We start from the raw sequence: 24,266 nt of genomic DNA on the forward strand, positions 1-24,266 counted from the left end.
AATGAATGAAAGTGAAAAGTGAAAGGGAAGTAGCTCAGTCATGTCCAACTCCAGGCAAGAGCACTGGAGTGGGGTGCCATTGCCTTCTCCGGGAGCCTACTACTACCCTTCAATTGTAGAGACAACTTAGGAAACATTGATAAAAATTTCAGCACTCCCACTAATTAGGATGAAGCCAGCAGAAAATGAAAGGAGCCCAAATCAATAACTTAATCTTTAAACATTTTATTTGGATACATGTTTATGCTTAATTGATTACAAAACATATTTATTATCGAAGGGATGACCACAGCGGGCACTTTAATCTGTTTCTCTTCTTCCACTGAGCTGATGCAGAAAGTTGCTCAGGACTATGACTCTGAAGTGCAGGGTCTGGATGGTTTCTTTCCCATTTGTCCAGACAGAACCCTGAATGTCTCAGCACCTCAGGGGCGCAGGGAAAGGGCTGCATGATTTTGTCTTCCAGCCTAGTCCTCTGACTCAAAGGAGAAACAAATTGTATAAAGCTGTCCAAATAACTCTGATATGCCTAGATTCTGGTTGTACCAAGACGGTTTTGAGACAAAACATGAGCCAATAATAAAAACACAACATGCAGAGTATACTGATGATTATAAGCTAAGACTACAGCCAAGAGTATAGCAGAGGGAAAACCTGGAGAATCTTTCACATGGCACTTCAGGGTTCCTCCAGTCTTGGAGTTCTTAAGAGTGCTGACGTCCAGAACCAGCCAGTGCGGACTTGAACCTGGTTCTGCATTTACTTACCATATGACAGTGAAAAAAAATTGCTAGAGCTTTCTGAGTCTCAGGAACCTGACCCCATCTTCCTCCCTCATAGGCTTCTTAAGGGAATGTCTTGAGAGAAGGTCAGGAGCCTTTGAGCCCAGCAAGCAGCACAGTGAGCGCTCCTGGGGGGGTCTGCGGTAGGACCACCAGGCTCCCCACCCCCAAGCAGCTCTGTCCCTCCAGCTTCCTCTTCGTGGAGGCATCTCCAGTCCCCAGAGATGAGAACTTGGAAGTGAAGAGGGAGGCTTTGATGTCTCAATGTGACTGCCCAAGCATCCCTCAGGGTTAGCTGAGGGATGAAGAGGACACATCCCGGAACTCTGCTTCCCCAGCTGTGGTCAGCCTGGGTGGGAGAGAGAGGCAGAGGCACATGGGAATACTACAGTTCTGAACACGACCTGGCTACTGTGGGCTCAAGAATGGACAGTAAGCCCCAGCCTGGCTTTTGTCTCTGTGGCGAGCTTTCAGAGCAGGTGATACCCCCACTGAGTGGTATGGCAAATGCTGGCATGGACGTTAATAATACCAGTTTAGCTCTTTTTCTAACTGGCCGCCTTCTACCTGGACTCCACACACACTACCACCTCATTTGTTCAGGTATACTGGGAGCAGAATTGATATTTTTGTGCTTCTTCTATACACTGGACACTGGGTAAGACACCCTCACAGTGGCTCCTGGAATTCATACAACCATCCTGTGAGGTCTATAGGTACAATACTGTCACCCTGACCCTACAGAGAAGAATGACACTCAGATTGCTGATGGGAATAAATTTGTCCCACTTCACATGGCTCGTGTCTGGGGTGTCTGGGGTGAGATTGAAGGCTCATCTCACTAGCAACAAGCAACTATTTTCCCAAGACTTACACAGTAGCTTGAATGATCTAGAATAGTGCCGAGAACTGGGAAGCCCTCTAAAAGGTAGCTAAAGTACATAGCATGGACTCTATGTACTAAAGAGAGTATATTTTATTCATAAGCAATGTGATCTCCCAGGGCCTTGCTCTGAGGATTTTGTTTTCTGCAAGTAGCAGGAGAGAGAATGAGTTTCCTCTGTGATGTAAGCAGATCTCATTGGCTCCCAGTGATGCCTCCCAATGAGGACAGTTTAGTCCAGACATGCCTATTGGACCACCCAGAACCTATTTTGTGCTGGTCTCCCTGATGCCACACCCCTCCATGTTAATCAAGAGTTAGGACCAAGGGACTTCCCTGGTGATCCAGAGGTTAAGAACCTACCTTCCAAAGTAAAGGATGTGGGTTCGATCCCTGGTCAGGAAACTAAGATTCCACGTGCCATGGAGTAACCAAGCCCGAGCCGCAACTACTGAGCCTGAGCACTCTGAAGCCCAGGTATCACACCTCGAGAGTCCAGCTAGAGTCTGTGCACCGCAAGGAAAGATCTGTATGAGGCAATGAAGCTCCCACGGGCCGCAACAAAGACCTGATGGAGTCAGATACATAAGTAAATACAAGAGTTAGGATCGAGGTCCTAGTTTTTGAGCTCTAATCCTAAAGATACAAAAGAAAAGGTTTGTCTTCATTCCCAAGTCTAAAAATGAAGAAATAGGTTAGTGAACTCAGATGCTCAGATGATGAAGTCTCACTGAAATTTACACTTGACTGGAGAATCCCTTGGTAAGTGAAGTCTACTTAATCACTTACCAGAAAGATGTTCTTTGAAACCATCACAAATGTGATTTAAAGGAAACAATGTATTCTTTTATTCTCCATTCCTAAAATAACTTATGGCAATTCATTTGGGGCATGAGATCAGTCACACAAGAAGGGTTTTTTAAAAATTTAGATCTGTGTTTATTTTACCTTTACTTTCAAAGGGCTCCATGTGGCTCTCGCTCAGCTCTGATTTATTGACCAACAATAAGACATGTTCATTAAGAGTTCGGCTGGATCCTGCAAAAGAAATACTATTTAAAGTGTTCTGAAGCAACGGAGTCATTGCCAATAATACCCATTAAGGCATTTCAGAGAAGACGGATTTGAGCACTCGGAACCGCCAGTCCCATCGTAATGGTGATGAGTAAAGCCTACCACCCTCCAGCTTGAAGAGTCAACGGTGAATTAGAAGAGTCACCACAACACAACCTAGAAAACCAAGACTTGACTGGTTAAGAAGCAGGGGGTGAGAGTCAACCTTTTAAGATGTCCTCATATGAGTGTAAGTAGAAGGAAAAAAATTTTTTCAAGTCAAGGGCTCGTAGGGTAAGTTTGAACAATTTCAGCAGCTAGCAAAGGGACTTTGTTAGACTCAAAGTTGGCGTTCATCAGATTTTTCCATTAGATTCACTCTCTTTTTCATGCTACACTCAACATCTCAAGATGCTTAGACATTAACCAGTGGTTATGAGAACTGCATGTTTGTTATTATTTTATAGGCTTGTGGGGTTATTTTTTACAATAAAATTTTAGAAGTTTATAGTTGTCTGATAAAGATTAAGCCTTGCCAAAATTTTGGCATGCCTTGTTTCATCCTCCTCCCCAGAGTAGATTTTTATTAGGATAATTTGCTATAATGATGTTTTGTGAGAGAGGAAGTTTTCACGAGACATAATTTTGGAAACAGGCTGGGATACTCAGATGTGCTGTCTTTGAATTCCTAAATCCTTTCCTATTTTAACACCACTTGATTCTAATAGCTATTAAGTAACCCTGGAAGAAGTGCCAGAGTTTTCCTCAGTAATCGTAAATCATACACACCAATGCCAAATTCCTTAAACAAAAGTTAGGATGGAAGGGCAGGCACAGAAGCACACACGCAACATGGAACACAGTGTAGGCAGAGCGGATTTTTCTGAAATCCCTCTTTGTGAGCAGAGCTGAGGGGCTGTGAAAGGGAAGCCCATTTTTTTCTATAACTGGTATTCTCTGCCCATAAAGATGTTTCTAGCAGGGGTGAATCTGAATGCATCCATCCACACACTCCAATTTTATATCTTTTATGACTAAAAAATTTATTTTTGCAAGATGCCTGCCTAAACTAGACATGGAGGAGGGGACGGGACGGAAATGAGCAGTCTGAAGCCCCAGACAGGAAAATGCATCCTCTTGACCTCGGCCATGTGACAAGATATACGCTGGCCAGAATGACCACTGGTTCTTTCTTGGTGCCCCTGTTCAGGCCAAGAGACTCTGCGACATGTTACTGGGCTTATAAATAATATGAGAGAAAAGTCATGGTCCCTAAGTCAGCATCTGCTTTTTGTATCCTGAAAGGGCCTAAAAATTTGCATTTTGTAGTCACTTGGGCAGACGTGAAGATTATGAGGGGGGAAAAGTGTTAGAAAAGCACTGGTATAACTGGTTGAGAGCACAGGTCTCAGGCCAGACAGTGCCGGTTCAAGTTCTGACTACCACTTAGGGCTGCCAGCTCTGGGCAAACTTCTTTAACCTCTTTGTGCCTCTGTTTCCTCAACTGTAAAATGGGGGCTCATACACATGTCATATATACATATGTGTATATGCATATGTGTATACAAATACACATGGACACATACATACACACCTTATCCATATATATGGTGCTAAGTCTACAGGGAGCGTATGTTACTAGTTAAATGCCCAATAGGTGCCAGACTCACACTGAGTGCTTTTATATAAAGTTTTATATAAAGTTTTATTTGGCCTTCCCAGGTGGTATTAGTGGTAAGGAGCCCACCTGCCAATGCAGGAGACATAAGAAACATGGGTTTGATCCTTGGGTCGGGAAGATCCCCTGGAGGAGGGCATGGCAATCCATTCTAGTATTCTTTCCTGGAGAATCCCCATGGATAGAGGAGCCTGGCAGCTTACAGTCCACGGGGTCACAAAGAGTTGGACACAACTGAAGTAACTGAGCACCATGGCTTCTTACTGTGAGCTTCCCTCGTGGCTCAGCTGGTAAAGAATCCACCTGCAATGCGGGAGACCTGGGTTCAATCCTTGGGTTGGGAAGCTCCCCTGGAGAAGGGAACAACTACCCATTCCAATATTCTGGCCTGGAGAATTCCATGGACAGAAGACCCTGGCAGGCTATATAGTCCATGGGGTCACAAAGAATTGGATGCAGCTAAGTGACTTTCACTTTATTTAATCTTCCTGTGCTGGGCTTATTTGCTCAGTCGACTTTATTTAATCTCTATAGCACACTTAAAAGGCAGGTCATATTATTTCCATTTTATAGGTGAAGACATTGAGGTTCAGAAAATTGCTCAGGTGTGTACATAGGTATAAGGCCTGCCTAGAAAGTATCAGACCCAGGTGTGTCTGCTCCAGCATTGTATTGGACACCATTGGTGACCCCAGCTCACTTTGATAAACACATACATTATAGTCTAGATTATTACATTGGTAATCAATTTGATAGATTAGAAAATTACTCCTCTGTCCATCATCGTTTGTCTAACCTATTAAAATTAATAGGCAGCATTGGAAAATACATTTGACACCTGAAACTGAGTCACTCTGGGCCTTAGGAGAAGGCCCACTCTTGGCCCCGGGCGTCATGGGTTTCAGTGCTGTTGGAAGGGAAGAGAGTAGTTGCTGCTTTCTTCCCCTCTGCACCAGAACGGAAGGGCCAACAAATGCACAGCTGCCTCTCAACAAAGTGATAAAGCCCAGGACAGCCTGCCTTCCTGACCTGGCGAGCCTCTGCTAGCTCGGTTGCCAGGAAATCATTCTCAGATGGGCTATCCTTTGGGGGCCCCAAAGCACTCAGGGATTTGGGAACAGGGCTTTCCTTACCAGGAACACTCAAGCAGGAAGTCAGCCTTCCTCACAGGGTCCCCTGCTTGGCTTCCTGGTTCTACAAGAGGGAGAGGGAAGAAAATGCAACAGAAGAACACTAATCAAGAAGAAAGAAAAACAACAGCACAGCAAGCAACAGTGTTGAAATAGCACAGTGATTTGAGTGTATGAGAGATGTTATAGTCTTGGTTGACATTTATCTGCCAAGTGTTGACAAAGTCATTTGGAAACTTCTCTGGGGTTCTTCTGCTTGGGCACAGAGGCTGGGGATGGAAGAAGAGGGCTAGTGGTAAGAGAAGAGCCCAGAGAGGTAACACCTGGAAGACAGCAGGCTGGACGCTATGACACCACCATCAGAGAGAGGCTTGCAAGGGCGTGGTCTCTGCAGGGCACGTGGGCTGGGCATGGCCAGAGAAAAACATAGCCCACTGGGACATCCAGAGATGAGCTTGTGACCTAATTAAAATTACAGACTAAAGCTTTACTGTACCTTGCATGTGTGCAAGCTTAGTCCCTCAGTCGTCTCTGACTCTTTGCAACCCCGTGGACTGTAGCCCACCAGGCTTCTCTGTCCGTGGAATGCCCCAGGCAAGAATACTGAAGTGGGTAGCCATTCCCTTTTCCAGACAGTGGAATACTATTCAACCTTAAAAAGGAAGGAAATTCTGCAATATACTACCACATGGATGAAGCTTGAGGACGATATACTAGCTGAAATTAGGGAAAAGGTCAAGTTATTATTTAATGGGCATAGAAAAGATGGAAAGAGTTATGGGGCTGGATGGTGGTAATGGCTTCACAGCAATGTGAATGTGTTCAATACCACTGAACCATGCATTAAAAATTGTTAAATGGTTAGGATGGTAAATTTCAGGCTGTGTGTATTTTACCACAGTTTAAAAAAAAAAAACAATCAATTTTTAAAACTCAACTGACTGTAAATATGAGTATTTACTTCTGGACTCCCAGTCCTATTCCAATGATCTGTATGTCTATCCTAAGCCAATACCACACTCTCTTGAATACTGTGGCTTTGTAGTAAGCTTTGAACTTGGGAGGCATGAATCATCCAACTTTGTTTTTCTTTTCCAAGGTTGTTTTGACTATTCTGTGTCCCCTGAATTTCCATATGGATTTTAGGATCAGCTTATCAGTATCTGTAAAATGGCAGCTGGGATTATGAATAGGGATTACATTGAATCTCCCAATTCCCTATATCTGAATTGTAGATTATATCTACAGTGATCAGTTTGGGAGTATTAGAAACATGAGTATTTTTAAGTTAACAAACTAAAAAGATTAGCCACTCCCCGTCCCCCACTCCCTGTCACCCTCACCCTTCAACTCCTGCTCTGCCTCAAGCTCTATAATTTGAAGTTGCGTGGCTTCGGGCCTCTCTGAGCTCAACTCTTACATCTACTAACAAAATAAAACAGTGCCTACCTCAGAGATGGCCAAATAATTAAGTGAGGCAATCGACACGAAAGCACTGGAAGGACTACAAAATACTGTGAAGACTAGAGGTGAGATTAAATCTATTTTCATAGTGCTTATAAACTGAAAAATAGATTAAAACTTACACATTGAAAACAAATACTTACTATCCCTTCCAAGCTGGTCATCTTGAGAGATTATGCCTTTATTCTGATAATGCTACATTGCTTGAAATATTTCTTTCAGTAACTCTTTTACATTTCTCCTTTATTAATTTAATAAATCCTTTATTTAATTGAACACAAATATTTTAAAACAAATTAATACATATAACTTACATTTTTAAGGATCAAATTTGTATATCAAAATACATCTGTATTGATACACATGTTTAGAAAACAAGAAACTCAGGGATTAAAAAAGAGAAACTAGAAATAACTATATAATTTTTGTCTTCTAATACAAATGGTTTCTTGATCTGCCCAGTGTCAGTGAGTTCAGGTTATTATAATTTCATATTAGCTGCTCATACTTAAAATCCCATTAAAGTCAAAGACTTCATTACAATATGCATCACATTACTTTGCAAATCCTCAGTGATGGCAAATCATTGCAAACTACTGGTTTTGAAAGCAAATTTTATTTCTTGAAATGATCAGAGTCACTGGGAGTCAAGTCTGATGGTTCCATGAAGAACGTGATCAGTCTGGGTATTTTTAGGACTGAGTGTTACTACCAACTAATCATTTTTTTTCCTGAATTAATACTTAAAAATTTGTGTGCTCAAATGACAGTTGTCCTACAAAGAAGTCCCTGGCCTGGGAAGCCACCTATTTGTGACATGATAAACTGATTGAGAAAATAATAAGGATGTCATTCCCCAGCTATGACTGAGAAGCATGTCAGTTGCTTCCCCTCCTTCCTCACCCCTTACCCATTCCCTGGAACATGGTTTTTCAATGTTGCCACTGTTGACTTTGGGGTCAGGTAATGCTTTGTTGTTCGGGCTGCTTCCTGTGCATTGTAGGATGTTTAGCAGCATCCCCAGCTGCCACTAGATGCCAATCACAACCCCCCAATCATAACCATCAAAAAGGCCTCCAGACAATGCCAAAGGGACTGTGGCAGGCAAAATCACCCCTGGCTGAGAACCACTACCCTTGAGTATATCCTAGAGGTTTGGACTTCCATTGCTCCAAGGGATAGATTTTAAATATCTAAAGTCTGGGCCAAGGACCTCAAATGCAAATGGTTCCAGGAGCAGGCAGGTCATTTAGATTGCTGAGGTAGACCAGATGTTTAAAAAATGATGTCCCCCACAAAATTGGGCAAAAACCAACATAACTCTATAAAGCAATTATCCTTTGATTAAAAAACAAATAAATGTTTAAAAACAATGCACATACTAGTACAAGAAATATTTCACTTTCTTCTTCACTGTAAGATAAGAAATAGGGCAAGTGTGATGAGTAGACCACTGAATGGTCAACCCCAGTGTTGTGAAGCAGTAGGGACTGGTAAGTGAGCTGGAGAGCCATGCCCAGTCTAGACAGAGGCTGTAGCCAATCATTGTCATCTCATGGCCTAATGTTGTAGGGCTTTCAGTTTTGGGGAAAAAGTCAGAAATTAATGTTTGTGTTTGTTTATAAAATCTCTCAATTTTTCATGCATTTCTAATTAAGTCAAAATGTTAAAAACTTGTATGTGGATTATTGTGCCTGAACTCTGGCCTGAGATTTGCTTCCCTGCTTGGAGGCACAGAACTGGACTGACTTGAGGGAAGGAGATGGAAGCTTTGAGAGAAGGGAGGCGGTCTGGCTCCCAGAAGCACTTGACCCCAAGGAACTGGGTTCTGGAAAAATAGGGTCAAGTCCCTCCCATTTTGAGTAGCCCTTCAAAGGGAGTAACTGAATCCCTGCCAAGGCTGTCTGCATGTGTGTGGGGACCAGAATATTGAGGCCCAGACAGGTTAAATGACTTCCTGATTTTCAGCCCACTACTTTTTCTACCACAATGTTCAACATCACAAAATAACGGATACCTTGTGTATCCGTTAGTACAGTCGTTATTTATTTTTCAGTTATCATCCTCTCAGAAGTGGGCCTTTTAAAAGCATGTTTAAAAATTGAATGTGTATATTCATACATACAATTCATGATTTTAAAGTGTATGCTTCTGTGGTTTTTAGTATATTCATTGTGTTGTACAGCTACCACCACTTTCTAATTCCAGAACATTTCTATCACGCCAAAAGGAAACTCTGTACCTATTAGCAATTACTCCTCATTCTCCATTTCCTTAAGTCCCTGGCAAACAGTAATCTACTTTCTATCTCTATGGATTTGCTTGCTCTGGACATCTGATGTAAATGGAATCATACGATACGTGACCTTTGTGTCTGGCTTCTGTCACTTAAATATGGTATTTTCAAGGTTTATTCATGTATCAGTCCTTCATTCCTTCTTATTTTATGGGCTTTCTATAGTGGATTCTAGACTGAAAGAAGAGTAAGGGTCTTTCCCTCTGAAGATTTTTTTCCTGGAGGTAGAATTTAGGTGTATCTGATCTGGGGAACATGCAGTCCTTTTCTAGCAGGCAATTTCATTGCACACAACCCGCCATGTGGACTTAATTTTCTCCCTCTTTGTACATACTTTCTTCTATTCAGCGGGAGAGGCCCCATCACAGGAAGCTTGCTTTCAAATTCAGCTAGGATATTGTGACTGCCTTGTCCACTCTTTAGCAATAATGTAACTCGGGGTGCAATCAGCAAATGTTGCCCTGTAATTAATTCCCTTGCTGAAATATAATAAGATGTCACAGAGGAAAATTCTGCTAGACATTCTGCTAATTGTAGCTGAATATAGCCCAGGGTTACTGAGTCCATCCTTCTCAGGCACAGTTCACCTAACAGAGTGCTCTGCCTAATACATAGCTTGGAGGAAGATTTATTTAAGCTACAGCTATTAAATACAATTCATTCATTGCCTTGTTTCGGAACTTGGGTTGGGTTGGGGGTGGGGTGAGGTGAGGTGGGGAGCCTGGGCTTCCATTTGCTCTTTTTCAGCAGGAATTTGTTATGCTTTCCTTGTGTGATAAAATATCCCCCAAATGTGACGGTTCTATAAGTGGGAAAGCAGGAGTACCATGGAATCCATTCTAAGTTGACTTATTATTTTTCATATTTTTCAAATAAAGCCAAAGGCTTTATTTTTTAACATTAAAATCTCTTTTAACAGGTTATATTGAATTTTTTGATTTTGTGATTTTCTTTTTTATATTCATTACTTTCTAGAAATTCCTTTACTAGCTGATTTTCAAAGTTATTTCTTGGAGTAGGTGAAATGTTTCAGAAACCAGGAAGTCTTTCCTCAGGCAAGTTCATGGATAATTTGATGTGTTTTCTTAGGGAGTTTAGGTAAGATTTTATTCAGAGTATTTGAATATTTGAGATAGGGAGGAGGGAGATGAGCTGGAGGCAAGTCACTACTTGATGGCGAGACACAGTGGGAAAGTCCAGCATTATTTTTCTCTCAAACATGAAGTCCTGCTCATGTGTCTCACATGAACTGAGAAAGGCATGTCATGTAGAATTTTTCTTCAGGAACTCATTGCTAAGAGGATCAAGAAGGCATGAATACTACAAGCCCATCCACTCTCATGGTGCCTGTTGTTTGGTTGACCGACCATGTTCTCTTGCCCACCTCCAATCATGACATGGTTACTTTCTCAGCCTCTGCAGCTAGGAAAGGTCTTCCCAGGTGGCTCTAGCGGTAAATAACCCACCTGCCAATGCAGGAGAAGCAAGAGATGCTGGTTTGATCCCTCCATCAGGAAGGCCTCCTGGAGGAGAGCATAGCAACCCACTCCAGTATTCTTGCCTGGAGAGTCCCATGGACAGAGGAGCCTTGCAGGCTACCATCCATGGGGTCACACTGAGTCAGACACAACTAAAGCGACTTAGTACACAGCAGGCATGCATGCAGCTAGGAAAGGCCATGTGACAGTTAAATGAAGAAAGCATTTGCTTTCTTGGTAAAAGAGGAAAATGTTGTCACTGTGACCCACTTCTCCTTTTCTTCTTTCCTTGAAAGTTGTGTAATGCCTGGAGCTACAGCAGCCTTTGGGGGCCATCATCGTGTGATGATAAGGAAAGACTGAGAAAACTGCAGAAGTATTAACATGCATCACTGAGCTGAGCCGATGAATCAACATCATTAACTGCCTCCTTCTACCCTTTGGGTGTTTGAAGAAATGTAAGCCCTGTTTGTTGAAATCACTTCTAATCAGATTTTTGCTGCTTGAATGCACTGATCACTGATACAAGCAATTTATGGAAAGAACTTTATTATCTACTCTTCTTTACTAATATTTACTCTAGCATTTCTTCCTGAATATCCATCCTCCCCCTCTTTTTCTCTCTCCTGAGGATTTCAGTACTAAAGTCTGTTTTCATTGTCCCCACAGTTTCTTCTCAGGGAAAGAGAGGTTTAAATTTTCATTTTTTGCATGTGGTGGAGACAGATGTACAAAATCCATTTTGAAAGAAGTACATTTGTGGCTAGTTTTATTTTCAAAATCTAATGTGTATTGCTGCATTTTAAATAAGCATGTTTCCTGGGGCAGTTGCAACCCACACATGACAGAACCAGTTGATATAGAAGCAGAAAGGGAAACAGTGACTGATCTGGAAGTACAAAGCTGTCTGACTATGGGCCTGGTTTGCACATGAAGACAATACTTTCAGAAACCCATAACCTTTAGCAACCTCAAATGCTAAAAGCAAAGTGTGAAGTAAACAAAGGTGAAAAAAAAAAAAAGGAGCCTTATTATTGAACTTTGTTACAGTACTATACCTTTAATTTTTTAAAGAAATTTGTATTTCTTAGAAAAAAAAAATCCCTATTTTTAATCATTTTCAAATGAATGCCTTGAATACGTGCATCTGGTGTGTTTAAGAATGTCTGAGTAGCTGACATATTGTTTTGTCTGTCAAGGATATTGTCCATTGTATCCCGTACTTTCCTGTTTATGAGGGCCCTTGGGGGATTTTTTCTGTCTGATCATAGAACTGAGAATATTTATAGTTGAGCAATAGGTTTATTTTTATCTCACGAATTGTAGTTGATTTAATTGTCAATGGGCTGCTGATTTTTGTTGTATTGGATGCTTTAAAAAAAAGCTATCTAAAATGTGCACAAGTCTCATAGCATTAGTTCTATTTTTTTAAATGTTAATTAGGTCAGGTTTTGATATAAAGGGCAAGAATGACTCTGGCTAGTCATGTACCCAGTGCCTCCACTTCATGTTTCCCATTGACTCAGAACATGCAGCGTTAACTAACATTGCATGAATTTGATTCATCACTACCACCAACTCCAAGAATTTTTTACCGTAATGATAAGGAACAAAGGTTAGTGGACATTTAAATGAACAGTTCCAGATATATATAATTGCTTTAGCATCATGATTGAAGTTTATTTTTCATTCAGGTCAAGTCCAGAATGAACGCTCCTAAATAACATACAGCTCTTTTCCAGTCATGCCCCTTGCACCTCACGGCTCTGCCTGCTTTAATGTGTTGCTTCCAAGACTGCCCTGCTGCTCAGTGTCAAGCCTGCAGAAGAAGAAAGATCCTGGATGATGGAGCCTGGGAAGGTGTTATGGGGCAAGCTGCTCATATTTCATTGGCTAAAAGTCAGCCCCATGGCTACACCTAACTGCAGGAGAGCTGTGAAACCCAGTCTGGCTCCGTGCCCAGAATGAAGGGAAAGCAGGTGAGGTGAGGACCCAGCTGGTCCCTGCCACAATGAAACATAATGAAGTAAAAGATACAGAGAGTTCTATAAACTGTAGAGGGATGGAAAATTCAATTAAATTTAATCACTTGACGAAAAGATAGGCTACACCCCAAGGGGGACTGTAGAATTCTATGTACCCAAATCATGTGTTAAAAAATGAAAGAGGCTGTGATAAAAATAGGGTAAGGGTGAATTTGAAAGACACTCTGGGACACACAGCACACTCCCCATCTGGTGACACAGGAGGCAGAACCAATCCAACTACGACAAGCAGCTCGGTGTGTTAACCTGCTGCTCAGATAGAATCATCCTGGAAAAAAAATCCTGGTCTTACACATTTTACTGATCTTGTATATTTTACTGAGATGGCATGACAGTTCTCAATAACTCCATGCTGCCTAAAATGCCTTTCTTCTCATTTTGGCTGGTTAAAGTGACTTTACTTCTATGGAAAAGATGTAGAAAAAGTGTACAGATGAAGGCAATCAAACTTGTATTATTACTTTCTTGTTAAATTTAGGAGTATGTTTTCTAACCATTATGATCATCAGTTTGTGTGTGTTATTTAAGGAGTTTGAAATGTTTAAGAGAATTTAACAAATTAACCTTGTGATTTTGTTTTGAAATGATAAACTGGTATAGATTTGTGATTTTCATTTGAAATAATTGAATATGTTCATAGTGTTTGAATGTTTAAGAGAATCCAATTTACAACCAGTATAAGTTAGTTTTACTATGTTTGTAAGAGTTAATTGATATGCAGAAAGATTTTACTTGCTAGGTTTCATAAGTGTTGCCCTGTCAGGCATTTGAAATATTTCAGAAAATCAAATATATTAAATTTGTAAGGGTAGTTGAAAAATATTTTAGGAAATTTATTTACATGTATTGTTCAGTTCAGTTCAGTCGCTCAGTCGTGTCCAACTCTTTGCGACCCCCATGAATCCCAGCACACCAGGCCTCCCTGTCCATCACCAACTCGCAGAGTTCACTCAAACGCATATCCATCAAGTCGGTGATGGCATCCAGCCATCTCATCCTCTGTCATCCCCTTCTCCTCTTGCCCCCAATCCCTCCCAGCATCAGAGTCTTTTCCAATGAGTCAACTCTTCGCATGAGGTGGCCAAAGTACTGGAGTTTCAGCTTTAGCATCATTCCTTCCAAAGAACACCCAGGACTGATCTCCTTCAGAATGGACTGGTTGGATCTCCTTGCAGTCCAAGGGACTCTCAAGAGTCTTCTCCAACTCCACAGTTCAAAAGCATCAATTCTTCAGCGCTCAGCTTTCTTCACAGTCCAACTCTCACATCTATACATGACCACTGGAAAAACCATAGCCTTGACTAGACGGACCTTTGTTGGCAAAGTAATGTCTGCTTTTGAATATGCTATCTAGGTTGGTCATGACTTTCCTTCCAAGGAGTAAGCGTCTTTTAATTTCATGGCTGCAATCACCATCTACAGTGATTTTTTTTTTGTATAAAGGTGGCCAACTGAGGAAATTCAATCTTTTAAAATGTATAAGTTAATCGAACACTAATCAAACAACAAAAAAGCAATGGTTCACATTTTTACATAAATCACTGTATCTACAAATAGAATTTATAAGTTAGATTTACAGGTTAAGTTTGAAGACTTAGGTAAAATAAAATTTTCAACTTTAATAAACTGAATATTAGAGTAGATATTAGTAGTTCCTTTTACTCACAAAATTTCTCACACTTAAATAGATAACTGACATGAGTAAAGAAGAGGAAAACGAGAGAGCAGTAGTCATTTAATAAAAAGCAGGACCAACAACATTTAAATTTGTTTCTTTCAAAGAAAGATGTCTAAAGTAGTCAGACTCATGGAAGCAGAGAGGAGAATAGTGGTTGCCAGGGACTGGGGGAAAGGGAAAGGGGAGTTGAATATCCAACTGGCATGAAGTCTCAGTTACGCAAGAATAAGTTCTCGGGCTTCCCTGCTGGCTCCATGATAAAGAATCCGCCTGCCAATGCAGGCCACATGGGTTCAATCCCTGGTCCAGGAGGATCCCCCCTGCCATGCAGCAACTAAGCGCGTGGGCCACAACTATTGAGCCCGTGCTCTAGGGCCACTGAGCCCCTGTGCGGCACCTACTGAGGCCCGAGTACCCTAGAGCCCGTCCTTTGCAACAAGTGAGGCAGCTGCAGTGAGAAGTCCATGCACGGCAACTAGGGAGAGCCCTGCTTGCCGCAACTAGAGAAAAAAAAGCCCCCCCCAGCAAGGCAGACCCAGCACAGTCAAAAATAAATAATTTTTTTTTTTAATGAGTAAGTTCTAGACACATACTGCACAACACTATGCCTGTAGTTAGCAATACTATTTCGTGCTCTTTGGTCAAGAGGGTAGATCTTATATTAAGTGTTCTTACCACAGTAAGAAAAAAGAAAGAATGATTTGCTTATGCTTCAATTTTTTTCAATTATTCTCTGGTTGGTATATTGATTCATTTCTTCATGGTAACAATATATGTTTACTATCATAAATCTACTTTTAAGGCATTTAAAGACAGGAATGTTACTTCTCTGGGATTCTTAACATTCCCATTGGAAAACCGATTCTGTTTAAACCACAGAGCCCATTATATTACTCAGGGGTGTAGGAAAGGGCATAGAATGAGGGAGGAAAGCACAAAATACCTTTGACACCTTTTCCGCAAGTACCAGGGGGGTCTTTCCAGGTGATGCAGTGGTAAAGAATCCGTCTGCCAATTCAGGGTTCAATCCCTGGGTCAGGAAGATCCCCTGGAGAAGAAAATGGCAACCTGCTCCAGTATTCTTGCCTGGAGAATTTCATGGACAGAGGAGCCTGATGGACTACAGTCCATGGGCTCGCAAAGAGTCAGACATGACTGAACACACGCACACCCAAGTACGAGGTGCAATAGCAATATCTCAGAGGAAACCCTGGTTGGATTAGTAGGGTAAGGAAGCTTTTCAGGGATCTGGGAGGCCAGGCCCTGGCCTTGTGTCCAGGTAGTGGGCGCTCGAGCACCGTGTGTTAGTCGCATGCGAGCACAGTTCCCTGCGGTCCGCGGTGCCCTCGGGAGATTCTTCAGGCGTCGGTGGCTGAGGTGGAAAGCAGAAGGGAGAGGTGCACGGGGAGGGTCTGCAACGGGAAATGAACAGAGGGAGTCGACTGCTGGCGGGAAGTGAACGGAGGGAGTCGACTGCTGGCCTGCGGAGCCAGAGGAGCGCAGGGTGGTGATTACTGCAGAGCTGTGTTTCTGAGTGAGGACAGAGTTTCCTTGAGGCTCACATTGTTGGTTTACAGTTCACTGAATTTAACAAGGTACTGATGATAATGGATTTACTTTCCTTTTGAAAACAACTCCGAGAGAGAGTTAACGTCAGGGTCATGAAGACCTGGAAGAACCAATGCTCTCGTTGCTTTAGATAGCCTTGGCCCTGGAGTCAAACCCAAGAGTGAAGGGATTATTATGTCTCAAGGTTAATCAGCATTAAGATAATATTCTAGGATGGAATCTTCACTTTGAACGTTCTTTTCATTAAGATCTAGAGAATAATTTTGTGCTATTATGTAGTTATAGCCTCTTAGCCATGCTTTTTAAAAAACACGATCATTTTTATGACACTATGGCAGAGAAAACCAGAGAAGCCCCTGTATCCAATTTTTTTTTAAATCTCCTTCAGGAACAGAACCCCTGGTTTTTCAGCTGGAGATATGGGTACTCAGACAACACACCTATTTCCCAGCTTCCCTTGTTAGATGTGGCCCTGTGGCTAAGTTCTGACCGGTGAGATGGGGGCAGAGGTACCATGTGGCAGCACCTGGAAGTCTTCCTTACAAAGACACCCAGTATCTGCTGTTTGTGTTCTTTTCTCCAGTCCCTCTGCCAGGACCCAGATGTGGCCATCCTGGACCTTGAGGAGGTTGACTGCTCTAGGGGATGACAGAGTGGGCGGCTAAGAAGTGCCTGGGGCCTTGAGGACTTTGAAGAGCCTTCCACACTGGCCGTGGATGGCCGAACCGGACTGTCACTTGAGACAAAAATAATCTCATATTTTGTGTCAGCCCCTCTTTGGGGGTCTTCTGATACTTGCAGTCAAACTAATCATCACTAGTATAAAAATTAAAATTCTGTTCTATCATCTCTCATTCACCCTGTTAAAATTTTTCTTCATCTTCTCCCCTTATTCATTTCATTGTCTTTGCAATTTGTCAAAGACTTTCTTTTCCAAAGACCACACTGTTTCTAACATAGCTTTCTCCATCGTTCTTGATATCCTTCTTTGATGATGTCTCATCTGATTAAAACACACTTGGTGGTTTAACATCCCCAGAAGTACATAGTCTCATGACTTAAAATACTCTGATAGAGATTTTTGCAGTTCAAAATGTATAGCTTATATCAGATTTCCTTACTAATTACATTCTTCTACCCAGCCAAACCAACAGTCCTTTACCTCATCTATTCTGCGGCTCAGGAAGAAGAGTCATGTCCACACATTCAGGTCAGACTACTCTGCTTATGGCCTTGGATATTGAAAGTGGTGGTCCTTCCCTGATTTCCTGCTCCCATAAATTCCCAAAACTCACTTTCTCCTTTTGTGAACACACACTTCCAATCCATTCTCCTAATCTGTTGTTTTTCCTTCTCTTCTGTTCCTAAAGGCCATTGCCAGCTGTCATTCAACTTGCACTGAATCACAGTGCTCCCAGGTCTCCTTATTTCCAAAGTTTTCTTCAATTCAGCAAACCTTTATTGATGCATTGTCTCATGCCAAGCCCCACACTAGGCTGTGGGGATATAAAGAAGATTAAGGCATAGTTTCTGCTCTTGACAGGAAAGGTGTTTAGCTTCCTCCTTTGTTGTTGTGTACTTAACACTCCTTCAATCACTGGTCCACATGGATAGAGCCGGGTTTTTCAGGGGTGGGGGCTACACCAGGTGACCCTACTGTTCAAGCTGACAAAAGACATTCAGGCGAACATCGATCAGGGGAAAGAGTGTAGCTCCCTCACTCCTCTGTCCTTCAGATCAGATCAGATCAGATCAGTCGCTCAGTCGTGTCCGACTCTTTGCGACCTCGTGAATCGCAGCACGCCAGGCCTCCCTGTCCATCACCAACTCCCGGAGTTCACTCAGACTCACGTCCATCGAGTCAGTGATGCCATCCAGCCATCTCATCCTCTGTCGTCCCCTTCTCCTCCTGCCCCCAATCCCTCCCAGCATCAGAGCCTTTTCCAATGAGTCAACTCTTCACATGAGGTGGCCAAAGTACTGGAGTTTCAGCTTTAGCATCATTCCTTCCAAAGAAATCCCAGGACTGATCTCCTTCAGAATGGACTGGTTGGATCTCCTTGCAGTCCAAGGGACTCTCAAGAGTCTTCTCCAACACCACAGTTCAAAAGCATCAATTCTTCGGCGCTCAGCCTTCTTCACAGTCCAACTCTCACATCTATACATGACCACAGGAAAAACCATAGCCTTGACTAGATGAACCTTTGTTGGCAAAGTAATGTCTCTGCTTTTGAATATGCTATCTAAGTTGGTCATAACTTTCCCTCCAAGGAGTAAGCGTCTTTTAATTTCATGGCTGCAGTCACCATGTGCAGTGATTTTGGAGCCCAGAAAAATAAAGTCTGACACTGTTTCCACTGTTTCCCCATCTATTTCCTATGAATTGATGGGACCGGATGCCATGATCTTTGTTTTCTGAATGTTGAGCTTTAAGCCAACTTTTTCACTCTCCACTTTCACTTTCATTAAGAGGCTTTTGAGTTCCTCTTCACTTTCTGCCATAAGGGTGGTGTCATCTGCATATCTGAGGTTATTGATATTTCTCCTAGCAATCTTGATTCCAGCTTGTGTTTCTTTCAGTCCAGCATTTCTCATGATGTACTCTGCATATAAGTTAAATCAACAGGGTGACAATATACAGCCTTGACGTACTCCTTTTCCTATTTGGAACCAGTCTGTTGTTCCATGTCTAGTTCTAACTTCAATAATTTTGTGTCAGATAGGCCTAATTTGACTTTTCTTATATGCTACAGGAGGGATTTCGGAGAGAAGGGACTTGCTTGTTGCTTTGAAACAAAATGAAACTTGGATCTAGGGCACTTGAACCAATGGATTGACTCCTATTGTTTCACACAGACAGAATTATTCAGGTATCTTGCATGGTAACCTGGTATGTAAAAGAAGGTCCACCGTCAAGAATAAAAGAGTGATGGAATAGGGTGTACCAGATGTCCCAAGAAAATTAAGTTGAGAGGATGGGATGGAAGTTATGAAAATAAAGATCCATGAAAGGCTGTATTTCCTTTCCCCTTCCCCCACCCTTCCTGGGCTTTACTCCTTATCTTTGATCTGGAGGAAGTATCTGTAGCTCTTCTCTGGGGAGAAGGAAGTCCATCAAGGCGTCAGTGTTACAATTTCTCTAGCTAGGCCATCTCCACCTGTGGTCCCCTCTTCACAGGGGGCACTCCTAAAGTATCATCTTCTGGTTAATCTCTGCAGTTAGCACCCACTAGGTCTATCTGTCCTCCCTGTTAACCTAATTTGGGACTTTATTATACTTTTTAAATGTCTCTCTTCTTTCCTATTTTGAGTTCCGTTACAAAATCTTCCTCTGTGCACTTAGTCTTGGGAGGCACCGTGCCTGATCCTGGCCTTCCCCCATCAGCCACTAAGCGTGTGGGTGGGGTGGGGGCATCCAGGATAGTCCCCTCAAATGACAACAGACAGGAAAGGGAGAAAGTCAGGGACAATTACTCCTGGAGACTTTTGAGATTTCTTGAAGTTTGTTTTTTGTTTTACCAGCAGTTGTCTTTGGGTATGTGTATATATGTATGTATATAACTCTATTTCTACTGTGCAGTGAAAGTGTTAGTGGTTCAGTCGTGTCTGACCCTTTGTGACCCCATGGACTGTGTAGCCTCTGTCCATGGAATTTTCTAGGCAAGAATACTGGAATGGGTAGCCATTCCCTTTTCCAGGGAATCTTTTCGATCCATGGATCGAACCCAGTCTCCCACATTGCAGGTAGATTCTTTACTGTCTGAACCACCAGGGTGGTGGCCTTTAAAAATAAAAATGACATTGTATGCTTGTCTCTAAAACAGCAGAGGGTGAAACTGAGGGGTGGGATTCATCCCTCGACACTATTCTGAAGGTCAGTCTAAGCCAAAACAGGGGCTCACGGTGAAGAGTCATCAGAACCCTGGGAAGAAGAGGTAAGCAAGAGCCATTCTTGGGACTTGTGTTATCAGTCAGAATGGAAGGGCTGAGAAAGGACCCTGCTTGGGACCAAAAAGAGAGGGTTTTCACCAAAAGAGAAGCCCAGCTCCCCAGTACTTCTGTGGCATTACAGCAAGCCTTTGACATTTCTGCACATTTTTAGAGTAAATGAATGAGAGTCCAGGTACTCTAGAACAAGACTTTGGGGCTCTCTCCTGGAAGCACTGCTGGGTTTCAAGTCAGAAAGCTAGGATTCAAGTCTTGGCTCCTGAGATGCCTAGCTGTGTGATCGTGAGTCTGCTTTTATACTCTCTGGCTTCTTGGTTTCTTCCTCTGTGAGAGGTAATAATACCTGCCTGCCTTCTACCCAGTCAACAGGTAATCTGTAGCATACAATTTATACTCCAGGTACCAAGCTAGATGCCTGGAGTAAGCAGCCTCTCATAGCTTATGCTCTACTTTGAAATTGGATGTGAATAACTGTAAATGTGACATTGTCACAGTGAAAAACCTCTGGGACTTATGGGCACATTCGCCAGGGCACCTAACCTAGGCTGGGAGGTTGAGGGTGGGGTGGGGAGGGGAGTCTTCCTTGGGCAAGCAGTTTGAGCTGAGATGCAAAGGATGAATAGCAGTCAGACAGATGGAGCTGGAAGGTGAGACCTGGTCACAGGAAAGAAATAGCGGTAAGAAGGTTCAGGTAGGGAGAATGTTACCTGTTGGACTAAGAAGATGGCAGAGAAACTGGGAGTGCAGAACTACATGGGGAATGGAAAAGACGGTGCTTAGCCTCATGAGCTGTAACAGATGGATTCTAAGGGAGACAAAATGATAATGAAGTGTTAACATTTCTTGAGCCAGGTACCCTGGTCATCACCTTATGTGTGTCAGCTTATTATTTCCCCCAACAGCCCCAAGGTCACTATTAAATGGTGCAGACAGAATTCAAACTCAAACTCCTGGCCCCATCCCACTATAATGTGCCTATATAAAAGCTCTGCAGACTCCAAGGCAGTATGCCAATGTCACATACGGAGAGTTGAGACCCAGAAGGATTCGTTTCTCCCAATCTCTTTTGGATATTTCTATTTTTGAGGAAGGTGTTTCCCAAGGCCACAGAGAATGTGGGGGGAAAAAATGAAATCAGCTTCTGTTTAAAGAAACTTCTTTTAAAGGAACAAATGACTCTTGGTCAGGCTGTTTCTCTCTGGTCAACATCCTGGCAGGAAACTTCCAAGCACAAGAGACTTGAGAAGGAAGGAATGTTTTCTTTGCCGCTAATTGACTTCCTGTTTTGCTTTCAAAAATTTGCATAGATTTTCTTAAATGCTTTTAGGAAAAAGTGGGGTTTTTTTTTTTTATCGTTTCCATGAGACGAGATTTTTGTTGGTAGAGATCAGCCATAGGAATTGCATGGGACCAGCCAGCTTGAGTTGCCTGGATGTAAACTCTGCCAGCTCCTCTCTGAAGGCTATTCTGTGCCCCTCCACCTGTTCACTTGGAAATACTCCTACCTCTGTGCTCTCACTCGGGCCCCACATATTCCTGAGGCACGTGGTCAAGCTTATTTGTTGATATGCCTGTTGTTCTACCAACTGTCAGCTCCTTGGAGGCAGGAACTATCTGACTCATCTGTCCATCCCAGTGCTTACCTGGTGCATGTCATAGATGCTTATGGAGTGAAAGAGCACACAATGACTGCTTCAAGAGTCCCAGCCTTGATGTAGTTAGTGCCTACTCTGTGACAAGCGCTGTGCCCGTGGGTTGCATGCATCGTCTCATTAAAGTCCTACAAGCCTGCTATGCAGTTTCTCTTACTCCCCACCTTTCAGATAAGGCAAACCGGGGCTCAGGAAGCTAACAGTGGCACCAGGAGTCCAGCTTAGGTCTTCTTTCCCGTCACATCTCTTTGCCTCCTCCCTTAAAGTGGCAGATGGAGGAAGTCAGCAGCTCAGAGCATTTGCTGATCCTAGCCAGCATGGGCGAGTGTTTAGAAGCTGTCTCTTATTTTGCTTTGAGGAAGCTCTGGCAGGATGAAGTCATAGAGACTGCCTTGATTTTCTGTGATCTCTCCTAGGTGAGGCAGCATGGAGTCAGGGAAGGAAGGAGGCTGCAGGTCCACCGGGCCAGGGTTTGAATCCTGGCTCTGTCACCGCCTGTGTGACTCTGGCAAGGTGTTCCACAGCTCTGTGTCTCTTACAGAGGGATAACCACACCTCCTGCATGGGAGTGAAGAGTCCATCAGAAGTTTCAAGTAGAGGGCTCAGGGCCCTATGAGTGCTGTGTGTATATGGTAGCTGTCTTTAATCTGAAGATGCTGGAGAATGCTGATGTCACTGCATCGGTGGCCTGGCTGACCCTGTCCTCTGGCTTTAGCAAGCACAGGGCATCAGGTCAGCTCAGTCTCCCTGCCTGCAACACCCTCGCCCTAACTTACTCATATGGCTTGCTCCTCCATAAGACATCTTCCCTTACCTCCTTTAACCCAGTTGCATGGTTTGGTTGCTGTTTGCTTATTTGGTGATTGATTGGTTGTTGGTTGGTTTGGTTGACTAGTATAAGGGGGATCTTGGAATCTTGACATAAGCCAGGGGTTGACAAATTAGAATCTGTAGGACAAATTTATCCCTCCCTCTGTTTTTGGCCACTAAATGACAAAGGTTTTTACATTTTTAAATGGTTGAAAACATTTTTTAAGAGGATACAATTTGGGGATTTCCCTGGGGATCCAGTGTTTAAGATTCTACACTTCCAGTACAGGAGGTGTAGGTTCAATCCCTGGGCGGGGAACTAAGATCCCACATGGCACACGGGCACAGCCAGAAAAATTTTTTAAAAAGAGAAAAAAAGATTAAAAGAATATCCTTTTATGAAAATCACATAAAGTTTGAACTTCAATGTCCATAAAGTTTTATTGGACACAGCCGTGCTCATTTGCTTACATTTTGTCTACAGCTGTTTTCTTGTTACAACAGCAGAGGTGAGTAGTTGCAACAAAGACTGTATGTACCCTAAAGCCTAAAATATTCCTATCTGGCTCCCTTTTTTTTTTTTTTTCAAAAAAGTTTACCCATCTCTGGTATAAGCAAACAGCAGCAGAAATACCCTACCAAACCTCATCCCCTTTCCCGTCTCCACCCGATCCCCCATACAGCCTCAGGTCAGAAATCCTTCCCGTTAACAAACTGCAAATACTCCCTGAGAACTTTACAGAGTGCACACCACTCTTCACACTTTAATTTTACTGGACAGAATCACACCTGAGCTCAGCGCAGAGGGGAGAAAAAGAAGGTAGATGTAAATGAGAAAGAGAAAGAGAGATAAAGAAGGGGAAGTGGGGGCAGTGGAAGGGTAAGCAGATTTATAAGAAATATGTTCCAAACGAGAAAATCCATAAAAAGCCAGGGAAAGGGGAAGGGTTAACAGATGGGTGTAAATTCCCCTACTTTCTCTGCAATTGACACAATCCTATGATCTCTTCTTCAACAAGTTTTGAAAAGATGGCAGCAAGAGGCAATAACATCAGTTAGAGAAAATGATTAATTGAGAGACTGTTGTTGACATAATCTGGTATTTATTCAACTAAGGAACTGACCAGCTGACAAAGACAAACTCAAAACTCCTAGTAAAATTTTGCTGTTGCAGCAAATGAGCTAAGGACTCAGGTATCTCTACCAGAAGTCATTGAATCCCACAAAGAAATAGTAGCAACTTCTGCAGTAAAACCTTAATGTTAGATTATAATAATCAACAGGAAAAGTCTATAAGGAGTAATAAGGCAAGGATGTTCATTTTAAAAATAGGGATTAAAAAGTCTACACATTCACTTGATTAACATAATTCTTATTTTATTGATAGAAAGAAAAACCCCAGTGATAGTAACACAAAAGAAGATCTGGTTTCATCCCTGGAGCCTACAGAACTCATGGCAAGATTTCTAGACATAGACATGTGCGTGCATGCATGCTAAGCCGCTTCAGTCATGTCCGACTCTTTGCGATGCTATGAACTGTAGCCCATCAGGCTCCTCTGTCAATGGGATTCTCCAGGCAAGAATACTGGAGTGGGTTTCTGTGCCCTCCTCCAGGGGATCTTCCCAACCCAGGAATCGAACCCAGGTCTCTTACATCTTCCTATAGTGACAGGTGGGTTCCTTACCAGTAGTGCCACCTGGAAAGCCCAAGCATACACACAGGGATTGGTAAAAAGCAGAATAAGTATAGCAAGGCATGTCTACTTTGTAAGACAAAGACCAGAGATAAAGACTCTAA

At 42.6% G+C, this 24,266-nt stretch overlaps 1 long non-coding RNA gene across 1 annotated transcript in view; it reads right to left on the minus strand.

Moving 5' to 3' along the window:
• Positions 1-205: 205 nt before the first annotated feature.
• The window catches only part of LOC109568153 (uncharacterized), a 79,751-nt gene continuing 55,690 nt past the window's right edge, over positions 206-24,266 (minus strand). The window contains exons 3-5 of the long non-coding RNA XR_002182210.2: positions 2,614-2,703; positions 2,029-2,233; positions 206-1,131 (exon numbers count right to left, since the gene is read on the minus strand). This is a non-coding gene — a long non-coding RNA (uncharacterized lncRNA). The remainder of the gene's footprint in view (positions 1,132-2,028; positions 2,234-2,613; positions 2,704-24,266) is intronic.

This window comes from Bos indicus, chromosome 14, assembly GCF_029378745.1.
Source record: "Bos indicus isolate NIAB-ARS_2022 breed Sahiwal x Tharparkar chromosome 14, NIAB-ARS_B.indTharparkar_mat_pri_1.0, whole genome shotgun sequence".
NCBI lineage: Eukaryota > Metazoa > Chordata > Mammalia > Artiodactyla > Bovidae > Bos > Bos indicus.